At 37.5% G+C, this 24,586-nt stretch overlaps 2 long non-coding RNA genes across 2 annotated transcripts in view; one reads left to right on the forward strand and one right to left on the reverse strand.

Annotated features, from left to right (window-relative positions):
- Positions 1–24,494, reverse strand: part of LOC149033233 (uncharacterized) — a 281,299-nt gene extending 256,805 nt beyond the window's left edge. The window contains exon 1 of the long non-coding RNA XR_016175977.1: positions 24,415–24,494. This is a non-coding gene — a long non-coding RNA (uncharacterized LOC149033233). The remainder of the gene's footprint in view (positions 1–24,414) is intronic.
- The window catches only part of LOC149033237 (uncharacterized), a 152,015-nt gene that overhangs the window by 19,640 nt on the left and 107,789 nt on the right, over positions 1–24,586 (forward strand). The gene's annotated exons all lie outside the window — the stretch shown is intronic.

Genomic DNA, 24,586 nt, shown 5'->3' on the forward strand with positions numbered 1-24,586 from the left:
TGTGGGTCGTCTTATCCGGCTTCGCGAACGCAAAGGAAGCGATTTTCTAAGCAGTAAGAGACTGCTACGATATATCCGATCACCATAGATAATTTACTCATCTATCTACAGGGTGTTCAAAAACTCACTTTTCCCGAAAATTCAAAATTTTTAATTTATCATCTATTAAGATCTACCTACACGTACGATATTTTAATCAAACAAGGTTGTATCTGAGTTATGTCATAGTTTACGTTTAATGTGTATTTTTATTTTTCGTTTCTTGATAAAACGATTTTTGGAACATCCTGTATATAAATACTTACATATACACCAAGAAACAAATTCTAATAAGCCACTATCGAACGCATTATCGGCAGGTAAAATACAAGGACTACGGGAAATGTAATCACGAGGAAAGTTCACGTACGATATGGATTCCGCGTTACTTGAATTTACGTCTTTCGATTAGGAGTCGTGATTCGTAAATGGCTTGAATAGTAGTTAAAGATAACTATCTTGTATAAAAAGTCTTATTTTCTTTCATTCTATTTAGCGTCGTTAGAAGTTCATAAATTTTCATACCTAACCAGGGAGAAAAGTGATTTGGAGGGAAAGAGGACTAGTTCGTTAGGCTACCCGCAGAATCGTTCCGTTCATTTCGAACCTCTCCTGCATGACTATAAAAAACCAACGCGATACGGTCGACGATCAAACGTACAAAAGCGATATAGGGGTTGGATAGTCGATAAATGTACGCAGGTGGAACTAATGTCGTTGTAAGCCCTTGTCATTTTTTGTTTTCTCTTTTTCATCATTGTCATCGCGCATGGTCGATTTTTTAAAAAATGTTCTCCTCCCATGAAACAATATTTTTTGGTTTTGTTCGAAAATTCGTTAGATTCAATTAAAATTTATTACAATGCTGTTAGAAGATATATGATAATGATGATTATTATTATTACTTTTCTTGAATTGTAATTTTCCAAGAAGTCGAACGAAAAGAAGTGAAAGAGAAATGGACGAATGCGTAAAACGAATTAAGCACCGATAGCGAGGTATTCGAAGCAGTTAAACTATTTCTCGTGCATGTAATTAGCATTTAGGGATCAACGTTCGTGGAATCTAGCTTTGAAAGCTTCTCCTTCCTTTCTCTCTCTCCATAAATTTCTTTCTCTCTTTATCTATCTTTCTTTCTTTTTTTTTTTCTTTCTTTAGGTATCCTCATTTCTTTGCAAACAGCAATCGCGTACGCTTGGAAGATGCGCTAAGATATAGTTGCTGTTTTTTGTATCCCGGCACGCGTACTAGAATGTTGGAAACTAGCCACAACCGTCGGGCTCACCTTTTACTTGCTTTTATTTATCATCGTGCTCGAGCACGTCGAGTCAATTAACTCGTCGCAAGAAAAACCGAGCTGGTTCCTGTGCTTCTCGTTCAACTCAAAAGACAATTTAGAGAACGACGAGTAGAACCGTCGACGACAACTCGGGGACAACTCGGAAGCATATACAACGACGAAGCATATAAACGATATTAACGGGAAAATTATTCGCCAAAGTTGTGGAACGCGAATACATACATACATACATACATACATACATACATACTATATATATATATATATATATATATATATATTTCGTAACGGATTGAAGAATAAATAATAGTATTAACGAGGCTGGATAGTCTCCCGCACGGTAGATACGCACACGACTTTCTTCTTCTAGGTGGTCAATCGAGTCCACTCGCGCTGCTGTTTCATAGTCGACTGGAATCCAGACGTACAAGTAGAAGAGCAAAAGAGAAAGCTTCCCGATCGATCTTCAATTTTAATCTCGACCTCCTATCTCCCGATTAGGAATTCGTCCAACAATCAAAAGCGTGAAATAATCGATATCTTTTTCTATTTTTTTTCTATCTCTCGTTCAACGTTCATTCTTGTTTTTTTTTTCGAATTAAGTGATCTATCTCTTAATTAAAGATTCGTTAGTTCGTTCATTCGTTCATTCGTTCATTCGTTAATTTAATTCGTTTTAGGATAAAATTAAATTGAAAAATGTCACACCTTTCCTGGTCGCTTTTATCAAAGGAAAAAGAATACATGAGAGAATAGGAACGAAATAGTTTTTTATTTTGTTAAATTGAAAAAAAAACAGAGGGGGGTTTTTGGTTTACACGCTTATTTTCTCTTGACATTCACCAGCGTCTATGTCTACCAAGAAAATTCTTCAAACTTCTTATCGCGTTACACGGCTTTTATGTTTTCACTTAGTCTGTCTTTCTTTTTCTCTCTCTCTTTCTTTCTTAGTCTTGTTCTTTCATTTTACTTGACAGATAGTCTTTTTCTAAAAACATCAGCAAATTCTTACCGATAATGTCTCTAATTTCCGTCTTCAGCAATGTGTTCTTTCCTTTTGACACGACTTTTCTTTCAACTTTCTACACACGCGAATGCCAAATATGTATTATTTTTCTCTTTATTTCTTGTTCTATAAACGAGATAACGCATTTCGTTAATCCTTCTCTGTTATGAGAGAATTCTAGAGACTATCTTAAACCCATGGTACCTAAGAAACCGAATATAAACTCCCTTTTCTAAACTTAGTTAGTTAGTAACTCGCGAAATTACGCGTAGTTCCTTGACTAAATGAATGTCCAAGAGTCTAGCTAAAGAGGAATTTGATCTTGCGCAAATCATACGAGCTTGGACCAACCCAAAAAGAAAGAGAAAGAGAGAGAGAGAGGGAAAGAGAGAGAGAGAGAGATAAAGATAAAAAAAAAGAAAAAAAGAAAAGAAAGAGAAGCCAAATGTATTCGCACGTACGACGAAGATACGACGGAATTTTAATATTCTCTGGCAGCGAGAAGGGACGATGGTAATCCCCTTGACAAACGGGTGCCTCCACCCTGATGCCTCTTGACAAACAGAGGCCATCGTTTTCGCGCGGTGAAGCCGCCTCGTCACTGCCGAAGCAGAAACGAGAAGCAGAACTGGTGGAGAACGTGGAGAAAGGAGAAAGAGAAGGAGAAGGACAAAGAGAAAGATGAAGAAGAGAAAGAGGAGAAGGTGGACTTGCGTATGCGAAGTTTACTTGTGGTTGGATAAAGAGAGAGAGAAATGACGAAGGAGGAGAGAAGAGAAAGGAGGATGAGAAGGATCTGGATCGAATCCAAAGAGTTTTGCTGCGCTTTGTCGCCGAAACAAATTGCTCGAACTGGTCGTACAGAACAAACCAAGTTCTCTTTCTTTTTCGTTTGCGCTGTAATTGTGGAACTTGTGGACAGAAAGAAAGAAAGAAAGAAAGAAAGAAAGAAAGAAAGGAAGGAAAAAGAAACTAGAAAGACGTTGACTCGAATTTGCTCGACCTTTTCTCCTTCATTCTCGTAAAGAGATACGTAGTACTGGAAAATATAGAGTTCCTATAGATTGTTCAGTTCTCTTTGGAGGATAGAATGTGGAAGAGACAACGAATACGAGTACGAACAGGAATACAAATACGAAAACGAAAATGAAGAGGAAAAGACGAAGAGACGGACAGACCGGACTCGGATGTCGTTCATTGCGCTACAAAACCCTTCTTTCTCTAGCACCTCCTTACGACGAGAGAGATTCTCTCTCATATCGCATAACGCCCTTCCACTACTTTCAAACGTCTCCTTGTGCGTGGCACGTCATTAATATGGGTCGCTGGATTTCTCGACGACGACGACGTTTCTTCTCTTTTTTTGTCTTTCTTTCTCTCTCTCTCTCTCTCTCTCTCTCTCTCTCTCTCTCTCTTTCTCTTTCTTAGATTCCAAGCTTCTATTTCCAACTCGCCATGGACGTGAAACACCTTCCTCGTCTTTCCTCACTTTCTTTCTTTGTCACTTTCTTTTTCTCTTTCTCTATCCTTCACTCATGTCAGATGGGACGCTGCAACGATTATGAAAACTGACGATATATTAACTCTTTCTTTCTCTCTTTCTATTTGTTTTTCTTCTCTTTTTCTTTTAAATTCAAATACTAGACGTGAAATTATATTGTCCCATAGGAAGGATCCATCTCAACCCTCTTCTTTCTCCTCCTTCTCTTTCTCCGTGACTTCTATCCGACTACCAAGGATTATTTTAAGTGATACGGAATTTGAAATAGTTTCCATTTCGCGCCCACCAAAATTCACTCCACTCCACTTCACTACACTTTGCTTTCCACCGGCCGACAAATTTTAGAGAACATTCCTATTCGCGTTTCAACTCTCCTAACCGACCTACCCGAAGGAGTGGAGAGTGTGTTTGAAGGAGGTATGCATATCTGAAAATTTTCCACGAAGTAGACAGTAAATAGGAGTTATCTTTGGATAACGGTATGGCAAGGAGATCATTATTATCTCGAGCGTGGGCGAAAATCGTACGGTCCGCCGCGTGTTAACGATGTACGGAAGTTGCATCAACTCTTCTGGATCAACATAGATAGATATTTAACGAAGAACTAGAATAAGAAAAGAAAGAAAAAAAAACAGAAGAGATGGCGTTCTCTCACTGAAACGAAGACCTTGAATGATCAAAGACATAAGAGAAATCTTCGTCCATCCATCCAATGCAATGGTTGTTTCACGCGCGTCACTCTTCTTCTTCTCCTTCTTCTTCTTCTTCTTCTTCTTCTTCTTCTTCTTCTTCTTCTTCTTCTTCTTCTTCTTCTTCTTCGACGTTCTTCACAGATGGGTGGATGGATGGATGGATGAAACATGAAAATGAAATAGAAAAAAAAGTTTAACTGTCAAGATTGTGGAAAAAGGTCATTCCATGGCGTCGTTGGACAACGTTTGTTGGAATGTGAGACAAAGTTGTGCGTGCGTGTGTCTGTATGAGAAGAAGGTGGTGTGTTTCTTAGTGTCAGAATAAAATGCGATGAAACGAGGAAAGAAAAGGTTGTGGACGTGGAGGAAGAAGTTTAAGAAAGAAAGAAGAAATGAGAGAAGAGAGAATCGTACAATTAATTTCGAAGCGTCGCAACGAGAGAGACAGAGAGAGGGAGAGAAAAGGAGAAGGAACAAGCTGGGGCGCACCTCACCGAGGATCTGCATGCAAGAACAATTAGCTACACCTCCTCGTGGCTCACCTCCGCGATAAATCAGCGAACCGCATTACCGCAAGGGCCAGCAAGCACAATGCCTGTAATTCTCGCCCACTCTGGAAGCTTTCTTGGACGTTGAAATGAGAAAGAGCAAAAGAGGATAAGATAGAAAGAGAAAGAGAGAGACAGACAGATAGAGAAGAGAATAAAGGGCCTGTCTTCCAAGCTGGAATCGTTCACGAATACACGACCATGAGAATTCCGTAACGAAGTGAATTCGGAAGGATTGTCAGAAAATTCGTCAACGCCCCCTTTTCCATTTACCCATTTTAGTTTTTAAAGAAAAATTTTTATGAGTGAAAAATCCTGTGTGGTTTTCGAGCCAAGTGGCGTCGCATAAACCGAATTACGGTCGACGAGCGTCCCCATTGCGTCGGAAGAACGAAGCACCTGTGGTAATTATAATTTGAACAATCATAAGCGTCGTTGGAGGTCCATACAACTAAGCATATATGTATATATATGCTTACACATACGTATATGTATGTATGTGTGTATGTATTTATGTAGTAACCTACCAACTTTTATGATCGCGGTTAAGTCGAGAAAATGGATCGTCGTGATCGTAAATCGCAAAACTATCCGCATACTAGTCCGGTTCGAAACGGACGACAGAATCCTCCTTTTCTTCTTCTTCTTCTTCTTCTTCTTCTTCTTCTTCTTCTTCTTCTTCTTCTTCTTCTTAGCGATCTTTGCGGTTGCATGAACAAAATCTTTCGCATCTTCGTAAGTTAGTATTGCTCGAGTGTAACTCCGAGGATTTAACTTAACGATTTGGAATAGGTATGTAAGTACATAATAATAATAATTAAGTCAAGTTTATTCCATACATTGGTCGTTCCCGTTGTCTACAGCTTACCATGAACAATACTAAAGCTAAGATCATAAGATAATTATTATACCGTGTGAAGAATTTAAAACAAGCCACTTAAATAATTTGATTGTTAAAATAATGCGTTAAACGAAACTTATACATTTTCGATGATAGTACAATTCTATATTAATCGGTTTGTTTTTACAAATGAACTTGCAGAGGACATAGTAAAGTCAACCCTACTTTTTTTTAATTGAATAATATATTTGTTTATGAATCATTCAATTACTATGTAACATAGTAAATACGTCAAAGGTACATAATACGGGATTATGCTACTCTCGAAAGCAAGTAAGATTAATCTGACACATTTTATTCTATCGGCAATAGCGATCGAATTATGCAGGTAGTTTCTTTTTAAACGCTTTACCCGATGCAAAGTCGAGGAGGAGTTAAGGCTTACTAGAAGCAAGAAGTGCGTTCACGTATCGAAGGAAGAATCATTGAAGCGTATCCTTAGTTGTCCAAGAGAAAACAGCAGTGGAGTTATCTTGCACGTATCGTATGATCGCGGGCACCCGCACTTACGACCGATCGAGCTGAAACAGTCGTACTGTACTATACTAACGTATAGTACAGTAGAGAGTACTGTATGGTATAATATAGTACTCGTCGGTAGTCCTCCAATCGCGTAAATCTTCGTGCGCACAGCAGAGCACTTCTAACGCTCGTGCGCGTTCACCGATTTTATTTACCGCTCCGTGGAACGTAACGAGAGATCCTTCAGGAACGTTGCTGCTGCAATCGCGCGGAGGATTTATCGTACCGCGAATGCGGAATTGTCGAGAGAACAATAGGAAGGATAATGGCTGCGGGACGACTCTCAGCTTTGTTGAAAATTGTTCTGTTCCTAGTTCGTCCAACCTATTCTTCTTTTCGTCTGAAAATGGGTCCGGTGAGGGAAAAAAAGAAAAATTAGAAAAAAGAAAAAAGAGGGGTAAAAATAAAAAGAAAGTAAGACAAGAGATCTCAAGTTCATCGATTAGATGAATTTTTAGAAAGTCGTAGAAAAAAATCTGTAAGGGTGAGAGAAAGACGAAGAGTGCGAGTATATGGTGTGCGTGAAAACAATTGATGAATGTGAAAGATGTGTAAGAATATGCAGCGATATGGATATAAGTGTGAGTGCACGCAGCGATATGAGTATAAGTGTGAGTGCACGCAGCGATATGAATATGAGTGTGTCTAGCAAGAAAGAAAAGCGAGCGTGCACCCCGAAGTCTCTCAAATATTCCCGAACCGGAAATCGGGAAGAGGTCTTTTGTTTAATCGGTCGGGAATAGTCTAGAGATTTCGAGAATGATTGACGGAAGTGATTGGGATCATTGGTGGGGTGAATGAGTATATAAGCGCGGCGAAGAATGCGATCTTCGCCTTCTTGATTCGGTGCGACTATTTTTAAGTGAAAGAGTGTAATACGAGTGTACTTAAGATTCCTAACTATTGTTACTTACTTTTCTTTTCTTTTCTATCTCTTTATTATTATATTAAACCTTAATAATTGAATATTTGTTCTATTATAATAAATATTTCTATTTTAAATTCAATAAATCTTACAAATCTAATATAATTCTCTCTTATATTTTCAACGTTATTACGCATTCGTGCTCGATATTATCGAGGAGATCCACATCTAACGTTCCAGAGACTGCATATTTTATATGAACGTTCTTTCTTCCGTATTGATCTGTATTAAAAATATACTCGACTTCGGTGCCGTCGAGTTCTCGTGTTGTCGCACAACGTATGCATCTAAGGTACGTCGTCGTCGTCGTACAGTGACGGGACGTGTTTTCTTGATTTTACGATACTCATAACATCTGCTATAAGCGATCGTTTTTCTAGCGACCAACGTTATAATCGGTTATGTATTGAATGGAAGAAAGTAGTTCCCGTATCGAAAGAAAATTCATTCGGTATTCCGTTGTTAATGTCGAATATCAACGATAATTTGAGGAGATAGGTAGAGGAAGAGAGAGAGAGAGAGAAAAAGAAAGATAGAGAGAGAAATAGAGAAAACTTTTTGATATAGCATGTTCGATTCGTCGACGAAACGCAAAATCACGATTCATCGGGTGGAATCTAATTACTTCCGCCTTCGCTCTGTATCTTCTCGAAAGGAAAGAAAAGGTGAAAAAGAAAACAAAGAAGAAGAAGAAAATGAGGAAGAAGAAGAAGAAGGAAAAGCCCATATCGAGTCGTCGAAAACGAAGTAGAATTTCATAAATGTATCGAAATAGCCATGGAGGGTCAGAAGGAAACGTAAGGGAGATTTCCGAGGATGCCGAGATTCCATCAGTGATCCATCAACGAGATAAAGAATCGATCGATTCGCCCTCCAGCAACGGGTTAAGGCTTATCCTAAAGCAAGAAGAAGAAAAAGTAGAAAAGGAAAAATAAAAGGAGGAAGAGAGAAAGAGGCGAACTGAATTCGCTTGATCAATCATTCCGACGTCCAGGAGAGGATGGATCGAGTTGCAGTGTTTATGGAGATTCGTCAAGGTTTAAATTCCTCCCATTTCGCTTGCTAGAGCAGATTGAAGGAAATAGAGAGAGAGAAAAGGATAGGAAGGGAAATAGCAACTGCTAATACCCTCTTCTGTTGTTTTTTCACGAGACGAATGGATTAACCCCCTCAGGAGGGAAACTTTTCTTTATTCGGCCTATTATCGAGGATTGGACTAGTTGAAGGTAGAGGGGAAGTAGTAATTTCTGCTAGTCACCGAAAACGGTGGTGATGGCTGTGAATAAGAAGAAGAACAACAAGAAGTAGGAAGAGAAATAAAGAGAGAAAGTTGATTTTAAAGCAGGATGATAGTCCAACGAAGAATGAGAGAGAGAAAAGGAAATACGCGGGGGCGGTCAGACGCATTAAAGCTCTTCTGATGACGGTTACGAGAAGAGTAGTAGTCCTTCCAACATCAGACCAGTTTCAGAGAGGCAACAATTGGAGCGTAATTATGAGCCGAGAACGGACGGCTGACTCATATTCAGTGGTTGCTTTGTGGTTACTATCTTCCTCTCTCTTTTTCTTTGTTAGTTTCCTCTCTCTCTCTCTCTCTCTCTAGTTGCACGATTCCACCAAGTATCGAAAAAAGTTTCTTACTTCTGGTCTGTGTATAGGCGTGTTTGCGGTTTCTAACCGCGATGTATTTCTATATATTCTGTATCATTGCTGGAGACGGCACGTGGAAGGTTCTACTTGAGAAGCGCGTGTTAGGTACACGAGATCGCTTGTTCCAATAGGTATTCCGCGAACCGGTTCTCGTCAATTCGATGAATCGAAGGGTTTCGATCGCTTAACGATGTGGTATCACGCGATTCTTGCCACGCTCCTCGTGCATAACGTTCATTCTCGTGTCTCGCTTTCTTCATGGATTACCATTTTCGTGATTCTACGAAGGTAGAACAGGTAGAGATATATATTTATACGAATAGGTAGAGTGATAAAGGTATATGACTGCTCGATTATTTGCCCAAATTATTATTACGGATTATTCAACGCCGGAAATTATTCCCCTTTATTTCTCAGATAGCAAAAGAATAATAATAGTCTCTTTAATGTGGAGCAGAGAATTTTAGAAGTTCAATTTCATTGACCTGATCTCTCTCTTTCTATCTTTTTATGCTTGACTAGCGGCACTATACCAACTGTGGTAATGGTGGTAATGGTGGTGGTGGTGGTGTTGGTACCAGAACACTGAGGCTACGAAGCGTAACGTGCTCATTCATCCCACACCTCGACGCCGTTGTCCGGGTTCCGGAGTATAACCAGCAACGGGCCGAGCGCACGCGCCAGGAAACGACGCTCGGTGCCGTCGTGCATTGCCATTATATATATATAGGTACTCTTTTACAATGTACATACACATATATGCGTCTAAAAAGAGGGAAAAGGGGAGAGAGGAAAGGGATATCCTCGCGTGGTGCTCGCTAGCCCTCTTAAGACGCCAAACGATACTCGTCGCGGCTTATCGCATTTCCTTGATCCATGTAAACGCGAAATACTTCCCTCAACCTCCGCACATCTTCCACAATACAAGGCCGGGTCTTTCTCTGTTACCAGCTATACGAATGTATTTCTACTTATATATGCAGATAGATTTAAGCATTTATATTTATGTGTGTGTGTACATTCACAAGATCGTCGACAGATTGTAAATTACTATCGGAAGAGTACACGAGGAGTGCCTAAGCTATGAACGATTCTCTTTAGTCCGAGTAGGCTGATCGATTTCAATCTGACGAAAAATGTTGATCTTCAGAAACATTGGCAAGAAATAGCAAGAGAAAGAAATAGTAAGAGAGAGAGAAAGAGAGGAAAATAAAAAGATAGAATGAGTCAGAGTTTTGTAGAGGAATCAAATGGAGTGTGGGTCGAACTCAAATACAATCCTTTCGTTTATTGGTTTTAGGATCCTCCTTTAATACGTAGGATAGTGTTTCAACACTATTTCGTTTTTATATTATTTTTTTCATTTTCTAATTTAATGTAAATTTTTTCCAACGAGTTAATATCATACCATTGAGTTTAATTTCTCTCTTTTCCAGAAGGAAATTTTCATCGTATTCAAAGAACTTCTAGAAATATTTTAACAAATTATTTTGCTAACATACAGAAACAGAAGAAAAGGAAAGAAGAAAATAAACAGGAAAAGAACGATGTCGGAGAATCAAAGGAAAAAGAGTAAAATATAATTTAGTTGTGTCAAATAGGGTCACCAATTTCTCTTTCTCTCTCTTTCGTTTTTACCAAACCATTTTCGTAACCCCTCGAAACAATTAGGCCTTTTATGAGACGCATAGAGCATTAAGAAGCCGCAAAAGAAGACGTGTCGTGTCCCTTTCGTAGCATGGAAGCTCGCGACCGAAGATAAGGAAGTTGTTTAAAGCGACGCGAGCCACGTGTTCATAACGTTCGATGCGGGAGTGAAGCAAAAAGGAAGAAATAGAGAAAGAAAAAGAGAAAGAAAGAGAATCCGTGGGTAAGAAATGAGAGGGAGGAGTAGGAGGAGGAGGAAAAGATGGAGTAAAGTATATATATGCTCGGCGTATCTCGAAGTCTCTCTTCTAACGCGTAGGAGAGGAAATATTGTAGAAAAGGATAGAAAGTTAAAGGCTTGGAACCTTACTGTCGCCGCTCGTAAAATCGTCCTACGATTTTTTTTTCCTTCCTTTTTATTTTACTTTCTTATCTCTTCCCCCTTTTTATCTCTCTTCTCTCTCTCTCTCTCTCTTGCTCTTTTTTCTTGTATGTGTATATGTGTGTGTCTGTGTGTGTATTTCTCTATTCGCCGTCCCTCGTTTTTTCATCTAAAAAGCCATTTAGAAACAAACGGCGATATAGGCGGCGTTATTAATACCTACGGGAAGTCCATTATTCTCACGAGATTTAAGCGTACTTTTAACCTTAGCGCTATGCGTATTTATGATTTGTTATTTGTTGCGGCTAGGGTACCACGAGGGGCAGTGCGGTCCATTACGTTTCCCTTTGGCCTGGCTTTACCAAGCTGATTCTCTTCACCGAGATGGGATAGAAGATTTGTTGTGCATAAATCACGACCGTTAGAAGAATTCGAGTCTCGCACGAGAATGTTTATTTTGTCTTTCGATTTATCTTTCTTTCCCTCTCTTTCTTTCTTTCTTTATTTTTCTTTTCTACGTTCGAATATTAATTGCCAAAGTAGCAATAGGTTAACGTAGATAGAAACTTCGCTTCTCTGATGCTTAGTTTGGCTGTGTTTGCTTTCTTGCTCGCTCAACTTGACTCAATCTCGATGCTTGCGGTTTCGCTCGTTTGATATCACGAATACTTGCACAGAAAGAGAGAATCAAAGAGAAAGAGCGAAATATGAGTAGAGTGGTTCACTTTAATGGTATATTTAATTTCATTAGCGAGTATCACGTAATGTCTATGTCATCGTTATTCGTGATATGCAAATTTGAATTTATTATATTCTAGAACGAACGAATGAACGAATGAGTAAATGGACGGACGGACGGACAAGCTAGTAGCTTTTCACTGTGTTCGAAATTATCTAAAAGTTCGTCACGTTTTTCTCGGTCGTCTATGAGATAAGTTTACTAAACATTTTAAAGAATATTTCTAACTAATCTACTAACGTTCAATCAATTACCTCTTTCTCTCTTTTTTCTCTTATCCTTATTTTATCTTTTGCAAAGAAGAAGAAGAAAAATACACATATTTTCTTTACGGATGTTCCTTTTCTTCCAACATCTTGACCGAATATTCGCTTCAACGATCTTTAACCAATTCACCCAATGCATTTCTAGATACGGGTATACACACCACCCGCAGGTAAATGTTTGCTTGGTATACTACGTTCAGAGAACTATCTCTATCTCACTCTCTACTTTCCAGTAGAAACGTTCCTTTTCCATCTTATTCTATTTTCAAGATCAAAGTGAAAGATCCTATGTGTGTTTTTATTTCGAGATAAAATATTTTAAATAAACACCAAGTATGTATTATCGTATAATATTATTTTGAACTATGTTATATACAATTAGGATTTAAATAAAGACAATAAGAACTTCGAATATAAATAATATTGACAAAGAATCGTATAATAATAAAATAAAAAATATGTGTAAAATACAGATACTTATGTAAATGATATTTAAATGTCTGAATAAAGTTGCCTATCTAGTGGCTGAGATGGTTAATGAACGAAAAAAAAGGAACAAACGATAAAGAAAGAGAGTAGAAGGAACGATCGAAGCCAGGACGACTAGCTCGATTAATGGAGTAAGCGTGCTGTATATTCCACGCTTCTAGCAGATTCGTATGTACTCGATGTAAGTAGTATACATACATATGTATAATACGATGTAAGGCTCGTTCAATGAACGCTACTATAAATTAGTAAGCACCTTATGTCGGAGAAACGGAGAAAAAAAGAAGAAGAGGAGCAGGTGTAACTTAAAAAGAGTAGGAATTAGACTGATGGGCGGGATAGAGGGTTCCAGGAGAAAAGTTGTCGCAAGACGACGTCGTCGCGACGTCTCGTCTTCGAGTCGGCGTCGTTTTCTAAGTTCCGTTGAAAGACAGGTGCAACTTCCCGCCATTATCGCGTATCTAGAAGATAGGAGGGTGCATAGAAGATTAGAGAGTGAAAACAAGAGGATGGGCATGTTTTTGTGAATTACTTTTCTTGATGCGTTTTATGCACGGAAACATTCTATTGTAGTAGGCAGGTGTAATCATTTTTTCAATTTAATTTTTACACAACCAAGACCAACCGATATAAGATATCTATTTGTAGAATATTTTTTTTTCTTTACAATTTTGTAGATTTTCTAATAGTTAAATATTTTACAAAATTTTAATACGTATTTTTATAAAATATTGATGATCTAGAAATTCGATAGGGTTTTCTTTCCCGTGGAATTCATCCATGCACGATTCAAGTTAGTTTCCTTTTTGGATAAAAGATTGAATGTAATATGGTTTCATAGTAACGTCGTTTTTCCTTACAATTTTTTTCCTCTTCTCTCTTTCTTTTACATTGAGTACGTATTTCCCTAGAAGTGAAGGTTGGATGTGTATGTATGTAAGTAGGTACGTAAGAAGCTGAAGCGTACTATAGAATTTTTATGCCTGCCGTGGAATACATTACGTACGCCGTTGTAGTATCCGATAAATATGCAAATAACGCGGAATTTCTACGGAATGATACCGAGCTCCTTCTTGGATACCCGAAACATTGTATCGCCCGTTGAGAGAGAAAGTATTCGATAAATATGTAAATAATATGGAATTTCTTTGAGAATGATTTTCTCTCACTGTCTCAGTGATAGAAACTCAAAAGTGTTCGACACGTGTATTACAAGAAAAGAAAGGACGTCATCAGTTCGCCATATCTATTCTGTATTATGTCTTTAAAAAATAAATAAATAAAAAGAAAACAAGAATAGAAGTAAAATAACAAATATTTTTAATTGTTACAATTGAAATAGAAAATTGTATATTCCCTCCATATACTTGGTATTATTATGTCTCTTTATTTTTTTAACGAATACAAAATTTAAAAAAGAATAGGAGTTTAATAAAAATCTTGTTTTCTCTCTCTCTCTTTCTCTCTCTCTCTTTCTCTCTCTCTCTAGCCAATAGAAAAAGAAAATTTAACTTACTCTCCAAACGTCTAGGTATAACGATTGGATTTTTTAATAAATAAAAATAAAATACTAGTATCATAAGGAATATTTTTGAAATAAATAATATCTGAAAATGCATTAATCTTCGTTTCAAGACATCGGACAGATTCTTATTGTGATTCGATCAAAACGAGATATGTTGACAAAGGAGCGATCAACGAGAGAGAGAGCTTAATTACCAGCCACAAAATCAAAGCCCATTCGTCATCGGCATTGTGTCAGCGAACAAGAACGGTAGAGAGAACTTGCAGTATCATCTTGATAATAATAAGAAAAAAGAAAGGATAAAGATAAAGAAAAAGAGAAAAACAAGATAGAAAAGCAATCGTGAAGTCGTCATCTCTTCGAAAGACGAAATTCATCGAAAACAATTAGGTGCCGTGTAATTATTCCATTAAGGCTTTCGTATACAACTGAGTACTCTGCAATCGGTTTATTACCCTTCTAAGTGGGACGTACCAGATCCTGAGATAAAGAACATCCTTAAAAAGAACGACAAAGAGAGAAAGAGAAGGAGAGAAAGAGATAGATAGAAGGATGCTTGTTTCTTCACTCTCGCTTTTCGTCTTGCACTTTTGGCGCTAAAACTTGTTCCCTAATCTACCGATCGCGGAAAGAGTGAAAGCAGGTAATCACCCACCAAGTGGATTATAAATCCTAGAAAGCATGAAACTGAGAATGTAAGAAAGAAAGAGAGAGAGAGAGAGAGAGAGAAGATTAGGTTGAAAGAGACGCCTGGCATCTCGCCGAGCATCTCTGCACCGGCGTCGTTTCCCGACCGGGTTGTAATTATTAACCGCCTTATCTCGAAAGAGAAAAAGAGAGAGAAAGGAAGAAGGAAAGAGAGAGAGAATCCTCTCCAGGATTCTCTCCGCGACAAGCACCCCTGTACGTAATTAAAAGTAACGATTCGTGGTTTCTCTCGTGATAAATGACTCAAGAACATTTCGTTGAATGCGCGTATGTGTTTTTCTTCGCTGTATATACTAAATTCGAGTCTCGAGAATCTCATTGTTTTGATATAGATTCACTTGAAAAAGGTCGTTCAAATGCATTTAGTTTTCGACCAACTATGTATGTCACCATTGTTTACCATTCAAAAAGATTTTTAGCAATTATGTCGAAATCGTTCATCGGGGTGGCGGGAAGGGGTGGGATAGTATATATAATCAAAAAATAGTTAAAGATGAGGTATACTTATTTAAAATACATTAATTATTCGTAAATTAATAATAGTTATTAAGATGCTTTAGTATGATAAGTATTTTGTACGAATATTTATATGGTAATCGTATAAGTGGATAATTACGAAGAAACATCGATCGATCTAAAATCGTTTGGTATTTAACATCAATGCATACCAACGTATGTAAATACTTACACACATAAAATAGGAATTTCTGAAACTAATTTACTACGAATTGATGAGATGCAATTAAATGTTGAGAACTTTGGGACGAGAAGAACGATGAGGACGAAACTAACATCGATTTGCATTAGTATAAAAGAGACATGCGGATCGTGGTATGGTGAATTACTTAAAATGCCAGGACATTTTACGAGACTAATTGATGCTCGAGAAGGAACAAAGGATCAAAAACGGGTTTTGCTCGCATTATTTGAGACGTATGAAACGGTACAAGGAGAACGTTATGTGGTGTTTGTACGTTCGTTCGTTCTTAGTTTATTCGTTCGTTCGTTCATTCGGTCAGATCTGCTAGCCCGTGGAAAGGTCAATGTACCAGAAGAATTATTTTAGTGTGTGGGCGCTCTTGTGAGCGTGACACGACGCGACGTAAATATATTTTATTAGCTTGAAATGCTTTTGTACTCTCAACGCGCCTCGAGTTTTTTCTTACTAGGGTTGAAGAAGCAAGCAAAAGTGGATGCCTGTGAAATCGCGTGTGAACGAGAAGAAGAAGAAGAGAAGTACAACGTCATACCTAGGACTTCTTTTCTTTTTCCCCCACTTCATCTACTCTTCTTCTCTTGTCGTTATACTTGCCAAAATTAAAAAGCGTTAATGACGCGAAACGTTTTCCACGAAACATCTTAGACTTTTCTTTACTGGTTTATTTCCGTCGAAGAAAAATGTTACGCTCTTCCGCGAAATATCTAACGCGTTTTAATTTTATCTCAGTTGGCCTTTTTTCAGATTCCACGTATGGGGTTAAGTGTTATCTTGTAGAAGCTCGAACGTCAGCGTTCTATACGATGTAAGAAAAGTCGGTTGAAAAAAAAATCTTCATCTTATTTATTATAATTGCGTATATGTATATTTTATTGGATAAACGGAGGCTGTTGGAAATAGTCTATGCCAAATGGTACGACTCAACATCGATTTCATCTATATGAATATTAAGATAATCGGCTAAAGTCGTGGTTAGTATATGAGTTACAGTTGTTGATTAGGAAAAAATGTCGAGATTACGTTATCGACGAGTTATGTGTGTATGCATGTACGCATATATATTTACTTACCTCATCAATTTTCTCGACAATACTAGGCTCGATTCGATTTGAAAAACTTACATATATATTTCTTAATTAGAAAACATTTTAAAATCTACAGATTTTTTGATCAAAGATATTCTCCTGGTTGAGGGAAGAAGAGAAGGTATGATAATTTAAAGAGGACATTTTCCTTTCCTTAGGATTAATACTGCAGAACGAGCTTATTACCGTACTCACGCGTCTTACTCACAAACGATATTTTGCGTATCGCATCTAAATTAGCGTCATTAGTCTTGAAACGTTCACCGGTGTACGCTTCGTTCCTTGGCTATTAGAATCTCTCAGCCCTTCCGCAAACTGGTTTTGGCCACGTAATTGGACGAAGAGGACGACTCTCTGGTTGCTTGCTTGCTTTTTCAAGAAGAAGAAGAAGAAGCAGAAACAGAAGCAGAAGAAGAAGAAGCAGCAGAAGAAGCGGCAAAAGAAGAAGAAGCAGTGTTAAGAGAACGTTCGTCGCAGATTCAATAACGTTCAAATGAGAAAGCTCGGTGTCTCTGGTGAAATTTATTTTCTCGACCCTTTTTCTCAGAGCTTACTACCTACGTAGACTGGTACTGTTTGTAGCCAACCAGCACTGTGTACCACCACCACAACCACCATCACCACAGCTCGCCGAACGATGCTACTAATGCCCGATAACTCTGTCGACTTAACGGCCTTGCGCTCTCTTCGCTTCTGGTATTTCGTTCGTACCATTCAAACGAACCCACTGCTATCGTCCTATACTAAACGATTTTAGTGTGTCGTTTGGCCTTGGAAATGGACGGGCAACATTACTTTAGACGATCGATCGAACACCGTTTTTCCGATGGAAGAGAGATGACCCTCCGAGATTTTTATTAGGACGGTCCACGAATTTATGTTCTTTTATTCTTTCTTGTTTTTTATTTTATTTTGTTCCTTTTATTGTTTTGTTAGTTACCAATTTTAGCGTATCAACCTAACCCTACCACCAGCTAGCTAGTCGCCTGATTTGGATATAGTATCGAGCGTATCGACTCGAAAACATCTTCTTTTGCGGTAGGAGACCGTTAACGGTGTTAACGTTAACCAACGAGTGCACACACATGCAACATCACGATGGGTATCTACGCGTGACCGATCGCGATCGGGTAGGATTCCGCAACGCAACACGCGGCGTTATAGCCAGTGGGCACAAAAACGTAACACCGAAGCGTACCGCAGATCAGGCGCGGAATGTTTCCATTCGATTGCTTCCCTAATCGTTAGGGGGATCGTACTGATGGTGTGCTGTTTACCTTAAAGCGGATAGATCCAATTAGTCTCGCGTACATACATGTATAAGCCAACTGTGTATAAACCAGTCAATTCATTCTCTTCCCTCCCAACCCTCTTTTTCATTTCTTTTCTTTTAGAACTATGTGTGATATCAAGAATAGATCGATGGGTATTAGCCTTACCGTTGATCATTACACACTTATTATTAGTGATTTTATTTTATAGCTCAGAAAATTGCCAGCAATTGTTCTTTTCTCATTTTCGTAATCGCCCTTTCATCAAAGTTCTCACGGAACTCATCTTGGAACAAGAAAAAACTCTCTTCTTACCATTCAAACCACTCATCTTACTAAAGTTTTTTACGTTCGATTCTCACGAACTAGAAGGATCATGGAAAAATATTGATTAGCATATCGCACTCTCGTTCCATTTAATTATTATAGTTTCTTACAGTTGTACGAATGAGATATATGTATATGCATATAAAGAGGGAGAGAACGAGAGATAGAAAATAGTTTTGTAGGAAGCCACAGGATAGGTTCGTGGTTGGTCTGTTTTCAAACGAGAAGCTGCCCAAAACTTTTTCCCTTTCACATAGGCGGACAATGTGGTTACTCGCAGAACGAAAAGGTCGAAGCCTGACTCCCTTCATCCTTCTCTCTTTTACTCATGCTTCGTCCCATCTCTTTCTCTCTTTCTTTCTTGTTTTCCCATGGTCCATGGCCAGCAACAACCATTCCGAGTTGAGTCAGAATGAGGGACTGAGAGAAAGAAAGAAAGAGAAGACGGGGGGGGGGAAGAAGAACGAACGTAATGAGCTTCCCAGGCCGGTTGTAACGAGCAAAAACTTATCGTCACTCTCCCTCCTGATTTACTCGACCTGCCACGTCGTTAGTCGTACTACCCCTTGCCACTTTCCGTCCTTTACCCTAGGAAAGAGTCCATCCTACAGCCGACAGTACAGTGCATCATTTTTTCCAAACACACTCGCGAGAACGACGATCTTTCAGATTTTTCTCTTGGAAAGAAATTACTACTGGTACTCTTCTTCTTCTTTTTCTTCTTCTTCTTTTTTTTTCTCGAATTGTTTTTTCAAGAAACTATTATGGCGACGAGTGACTGAGTTATTTCTCATTTCGCTAGCTAGCTAGTCCCTTTTTTTTTTCTCGACCGATCCCACGATATAGTTCAATAAAAAGATTTCAAGATCGACGTTGATTCGTCCGATGTTAAAAAAGGCAAGTGTAATAAAGTAAGATTCTATTTTGATCGTAAAGAGTAGGTACGATAGTTAATACGAAACGTTAACGTGTAATCCGATGTCAACGTATTGAAATAAGTCGAGTCTTTCGCTTTCATTCCCACACACGTCGATCGATACTCTATGCGACGGTATTATTGTCGTTTCAGCCGCAATACTATTGCGTAACGTTCCGATCGATAATAATCGGTGAGTTTAATTGTAGGCGAAAGTTCTCTCGATTCTCATCGTTAATACATCGTAATAGTCATATAGTAATGGTAGTGGTAACTATCTTGATATTAAACGATTGGCCTATTATTTCGTCGGTCTATTATATTTCTTCGCTAGTACACCTGCAACAAAATCCTTGGAATAATTTTCCATTTTAGACCATGAAGATAAAATCTTCTTGTTTTTTTTCTTTGATAGTAGTAGACATATTTTCATTCGCCGGGAATCTATAATAATAAAAAACATCTGCTGTTTCTTCTTATTCAGTGGCTGTCTTTCGATCAAGCTATCGTATATAACCGATAACCCCAATTGGGAAATGACCCGCACGATGGCCCCGATAACACGATAGCGCTCCTCTCTTAAATTCAGAAAAGTCTTTGTTGAGGAGAAAAATATGGTGAAGATTGTTTGGAACGTTCTGATAAGATTCTATACTAATTGCAATTGTAATACTTTAAGTATATAAATAAGTAAGTAATGTCTCATAAAAATCACGATCCCTCGTTTTCATTCTTATCTCGTTCATTACGAGTTATTGATAAAAAAAATTTTTTCCTTTATTTTTTTTCAATGAAATTCCTTATTCAAGGTCTTCACAAAAATAGAAATGTCATGGGAATACATGTAATCAACAAATTTCATCAAAGGTACTTTAACAAACGATAAAACAAAAAGATTTAAATTTTAATTTAAAATATTCATATTTCATACACTCTTTCTCCCATTAAATAATTAAATGTTTTATATACTCTCATTTCGCGATATATTGAATAAAATTAATAACAAAGAAGTTTTTTTTTCTGTCTGGTTCGCTTACAAGATTACACGGTCTTAAATGTATATATATATTGTTTTGTTTTTATTTCTTTTTTTCTGTTATTCATAACGTGAGAGTGTTTTTCTCGCCTTTTATGACGAAGCAAAATATTTTCTTGTCTTCCAAGCATCGAAGTATCGATGTCGTAATCATCGACGTAACGACATCGTTACCACGAGGAAAGAAAGAAAAGAAGGAGAAAATGATGAGGAAGCGACGAGACAAGGGAGAAAGAAGAAGACGAATAAAAAGCATCGGAATATTCGAAGGAAAAAAAGTGGCGTTCACGATTAACGAATGGTCTTAATTACGCGAGGGCTTGTTAAAATGGACATCGTACAAATAAGAAATTGACATTGTATCGAAAGACAAGTATAAAGTTTAAGTAAGGATCGTAAAAGACACATCAGCCTACATTGAAACCGGAAGAATAATGTTATTTGGTTCGACGAGAAGCCTACACACACGTATTCACGTATACTCATGCGCGCATAAATAGATCCACAAATGAGTAGAAACGTGTTTAAGTAGTACATACGTATATTTGTAAGTACGTGCGTAGCTCGTTGAAGCTGTTTGTTTTAATGAGAGTTATTTGATCCCTCGTGTCGTTGGCACCGCAGGAGCCCGTAATGTGATAAAGCAAAAAGCTAATGGTCCTTGTTACAGCATTGTTACGCGATAAAGATCTCCAGAATACCATGGTCTTCCTTTTATATATGTATCTCGCTCTTGCTTTTATACGCTTCGGAATATATCGCGACACGTGTTACGTTCTTCGTTATCCTAATTGTGCGAATCGGGAGCACAATTTGTCACAATGAAACTTCGATTCGTCATTCTGTAATATAAGTAATTTAGAATACTTCACATATTCTTTTTTGTTTGTCTTTACTCTAGTTCCCTTCTGCAATTTTTCTCCATCAATCTGTGTGTTCTTCTTTTCCTTTTTTTTAAATGACTAACGAAAAATAAAGACGTACGGTAAAATATCAAACGAATACGAGATGAAATCACGGAATCCGGTTCTTATCGTTAGGCCGTATCGTGGCACGATTTAAAGGAAGAAATCCTTTTAAATTTTCGGTATTAACCGGTACACAAGTTCTGATTTCGTTCCGATACTGTTGACATTTGTGGATCGTTAACCTTTATATCTTCGTTGTTCTACTTTCCGCATGTTGTCTACCGTCTTCCACACGTGAATCGTCGTTACGCGCTCGTAATTTCGATAGTCGATCGCGCCGAGTGTTTTGTCAGTTTTATGGCTGGCAACACTTGCACTCCGCAACTTGCAAGTGAGATAATATTGTTGAATGCATTAGTGATGCTGAAAGGCGACTTCTCCGTCCTGTCAAGCAAATAAACGTCTTGAATATCTCTCTCTTTCTTTCTCTTTCTCTTTCTCTCTTTCTCTCCCTATTTAAAATCGCATACATATGTATGTATGTATATATGTACGTAAGTGAACGTAGAAAACTTTATGACGTGGGAAACCGAGGAAAAGTTTTAATACATTTGACAATTCGATCGTGCAGCATTAAGATGTTAAACAGTGATATATTTTACTGAATAGTATTAGTTTAATATTCTCGTATTTAAACGTTAAACAGTCTATGTTCTCATAATTAGTTACATCGCACCATCCAATGTTGGATTTGAATCTTCCGATCTACAAGGTCTACTAAGAGAGAAAGAAAGAAAGAGGGAGAGAGAGAGAGGAAGGAAGAAAGGGAGAAAGATAGTTCAGGACTAATTGACCGAGGCAGAGAACTCATTAAAAGTGCGCCATGGAACTCGAGACACCAGTGGTTCGTAACGAGTGTTGTAATTTGAGCTTGATCCTTCCTTAGCACGAAAACGATGTCATCCCTTCTAACCAACACGCCAACAACTGTAGATATGTCCCCACCACCCTGTCACCCCAACCTCTCTTCACCTTCCTCTTTGCTTTCAATCTTTTTGTTTCCTCGACCTGCTAGCTAGTCCTACTTTTCGAACATCTTCGTCATACTTACACGTATGTAAGTATTATGAATAGATATAGCTACGTTATATAAAGAAAAAGAGAAATAAAGAGACAATTGATATCTTTTAATGGAATTTACAACATATCGTAGTCACTTAGCGGCTAATAATGGTCTTCGAATAACGGTGCTCTCCCGGGGTAGACATTAATCTCTCTCTATAAGTAACAGCATCGTTGGTTAGGTCTACGAGTAGAAATAGACAAAAATTATCTTTCGTTTCTCTTACGTTCGATCATTCCAACGCGTTCTTCATTTTACGATTCCATCGTTTCCTACGTATATGTGACTAATATGTGAATATTTGTACGTAACTTTTACAGTACATACTTACTTACCTTTCGAATATTCATGCAAATGAGAGATAGTTAGTATTTATCTAAATAATCTCCCGGTATCTCTCTCATCCGGTTGTATCGAATATTTTCATAAAATACGGGAATGGCGATAATTCGGTCTGACCGTCTACGTAATCCAATAAATATCGTCCCGTTTAATTATTTGCTCAGACCGAGCGCGAAACTAATTAATTTATTAGCTCGTCGCTCGAGGGAGATGAACAAAAAATAATAAATAAATATATAAAAAAATAAATAAAGAAATAAAAAGGAACGAATATAAAAGATACATTCGTAACGAGGGTGAAACGGCAAGTTGAGATAAATGAAATGATAAAAAAATAAATAATAGTATAAAAATAATTGCAGTTTGCCGATCAACGTGATTTTATTTATTCAGTTTTTTTCTCTTATGATTTCTTTTTTTTTAATTCTTTTTTTTCTCAAGAAGCGTGGAAAATACTAATCCGCTTATAACGAAAAAGAAACGACAAAAGAGGTTTCATTTCTTAAGAGACATGTTCCCCATTTAGGTTTATCTTGAAACAAAGATTGCGAGAAAGCTGACGATTTGAAGAAGATAAGAGAGAAATCGGTGGAAATGTATGACAGTGGATGAAAAAGGTAAGATTTAATTAAGCAGGTCTATATGACTATAGATAGAAAAATGTGAATAAGCTTGTATCGGGCTGCTAACAGCTGGCAATTCTCTCTCTCTCTCTCTCTTTCTTTCTTTCTTTTTTTTGCGTGTAAAGACTGTTTGTAGGTTCCCCGGTGTGTAATATTATCTCTCGAAGCCGTAGTCTTTTTGTCAACGTTCGTAAGTTTGTTCGATGGTCTTAAAAACGAAAGACGATATTGAGTAATCGATTATCCATCCGAGAAAAGAATGACGCGATCGACTAGATGGAAAGACAGAAAGACATAGCGATCGATCAAAATATAAGAGGGTGTTCGCTGACGGTTGTTTTTAGTACTTTGACCTAAGATCATTTCAATCGTTTGTTCTTACGGCCTACGCTTTCATTTAATCCCGTATTGTTTTACGATGCTTCCATGTGATTCATAAATATTAAATTTCTTCATCTTCAATTTTTCCTAAATTTCAAATAAAGTTTTAGTATGCTTTAAATAATTTTATTAATTTAATTTTAAACGCACTGTTACAATGCTTGTACATTTCCATCTCTCGTCATCCATGTTGCATCATTTTCCGTCAACTTTACTCTGAATCCATTTACGTATCCTTATAAATTATTGTATCGAAGAATTTTCAAACTTGCACTTTCCACGTCACTCAAATTCTCTATTTGATAAATATTTCCAAGATTTGTTGTCACATTCTTCCTACGTTATTAAAGTTTAATTTACTATTTGAGCTTATAGAAATGTTAGAATTTATGTAGGTACCAGTGAACGAAAAAAGTCAAAACTTAATTGTATGTAATAATTAATATATAATTGTGAAATATAATTACGATTCGTCTTGTTAGGACACTAGAACAACTCGCGATTATTACATTAAGGGTTCATTCTGGTTTATAATTTGGAAAAAATTAATTTTTTTTTTTGCATTTTTCGAAAGTAGACATATGTAGAATTATCATACAAAAATTTTAAAACGATCCCAGCAGTCTAAGTATATTATTTTACAACCCAAACACATAGAGATATTACAGAGAGAGGAAACAAACCATTTGCGGTTGTGTAAGTGGAAATGTCTCTGCATGAATATAGCTGCAAAAAACAAAAGGTTGATGTTGACCTGACAAAAACAGAAAGATGTTTAGGTAACCACACTCAAAATAATAATGAGTGCTTCAACAAATGCGTTTGGGCTATGGTGCCTAAGCACCTATTTAATGGTAAAAAAAATTGTTGAAATAGCTTGTAAATTGGCAGCTTGTATATTCAACGAAGGTTTTGATCCAATACTGAAAATAATGCACGTTTTGGGGATAAAACTTGGCCCTATCGCAGTCAATTACGCTAGTAACCGCGACAACACGCGTGTGCGCTCAGCCAAT

This window comes from Polistes dominula, unplaced genomic scaffold (assembly GCF_049000335.1).
Source record: "Polistes dominula isolate Pdom_NZ unplaced genomic scaffold, Pdom_raw_medaka contig_15, whole genome shotgun sequence".
NCBI classification, from domain to species: Eukaryota; Metazoa; Arthropoda; class Insecta; order Hymenoptera; family Vespidae; genus Polistes; species Polistes dominula.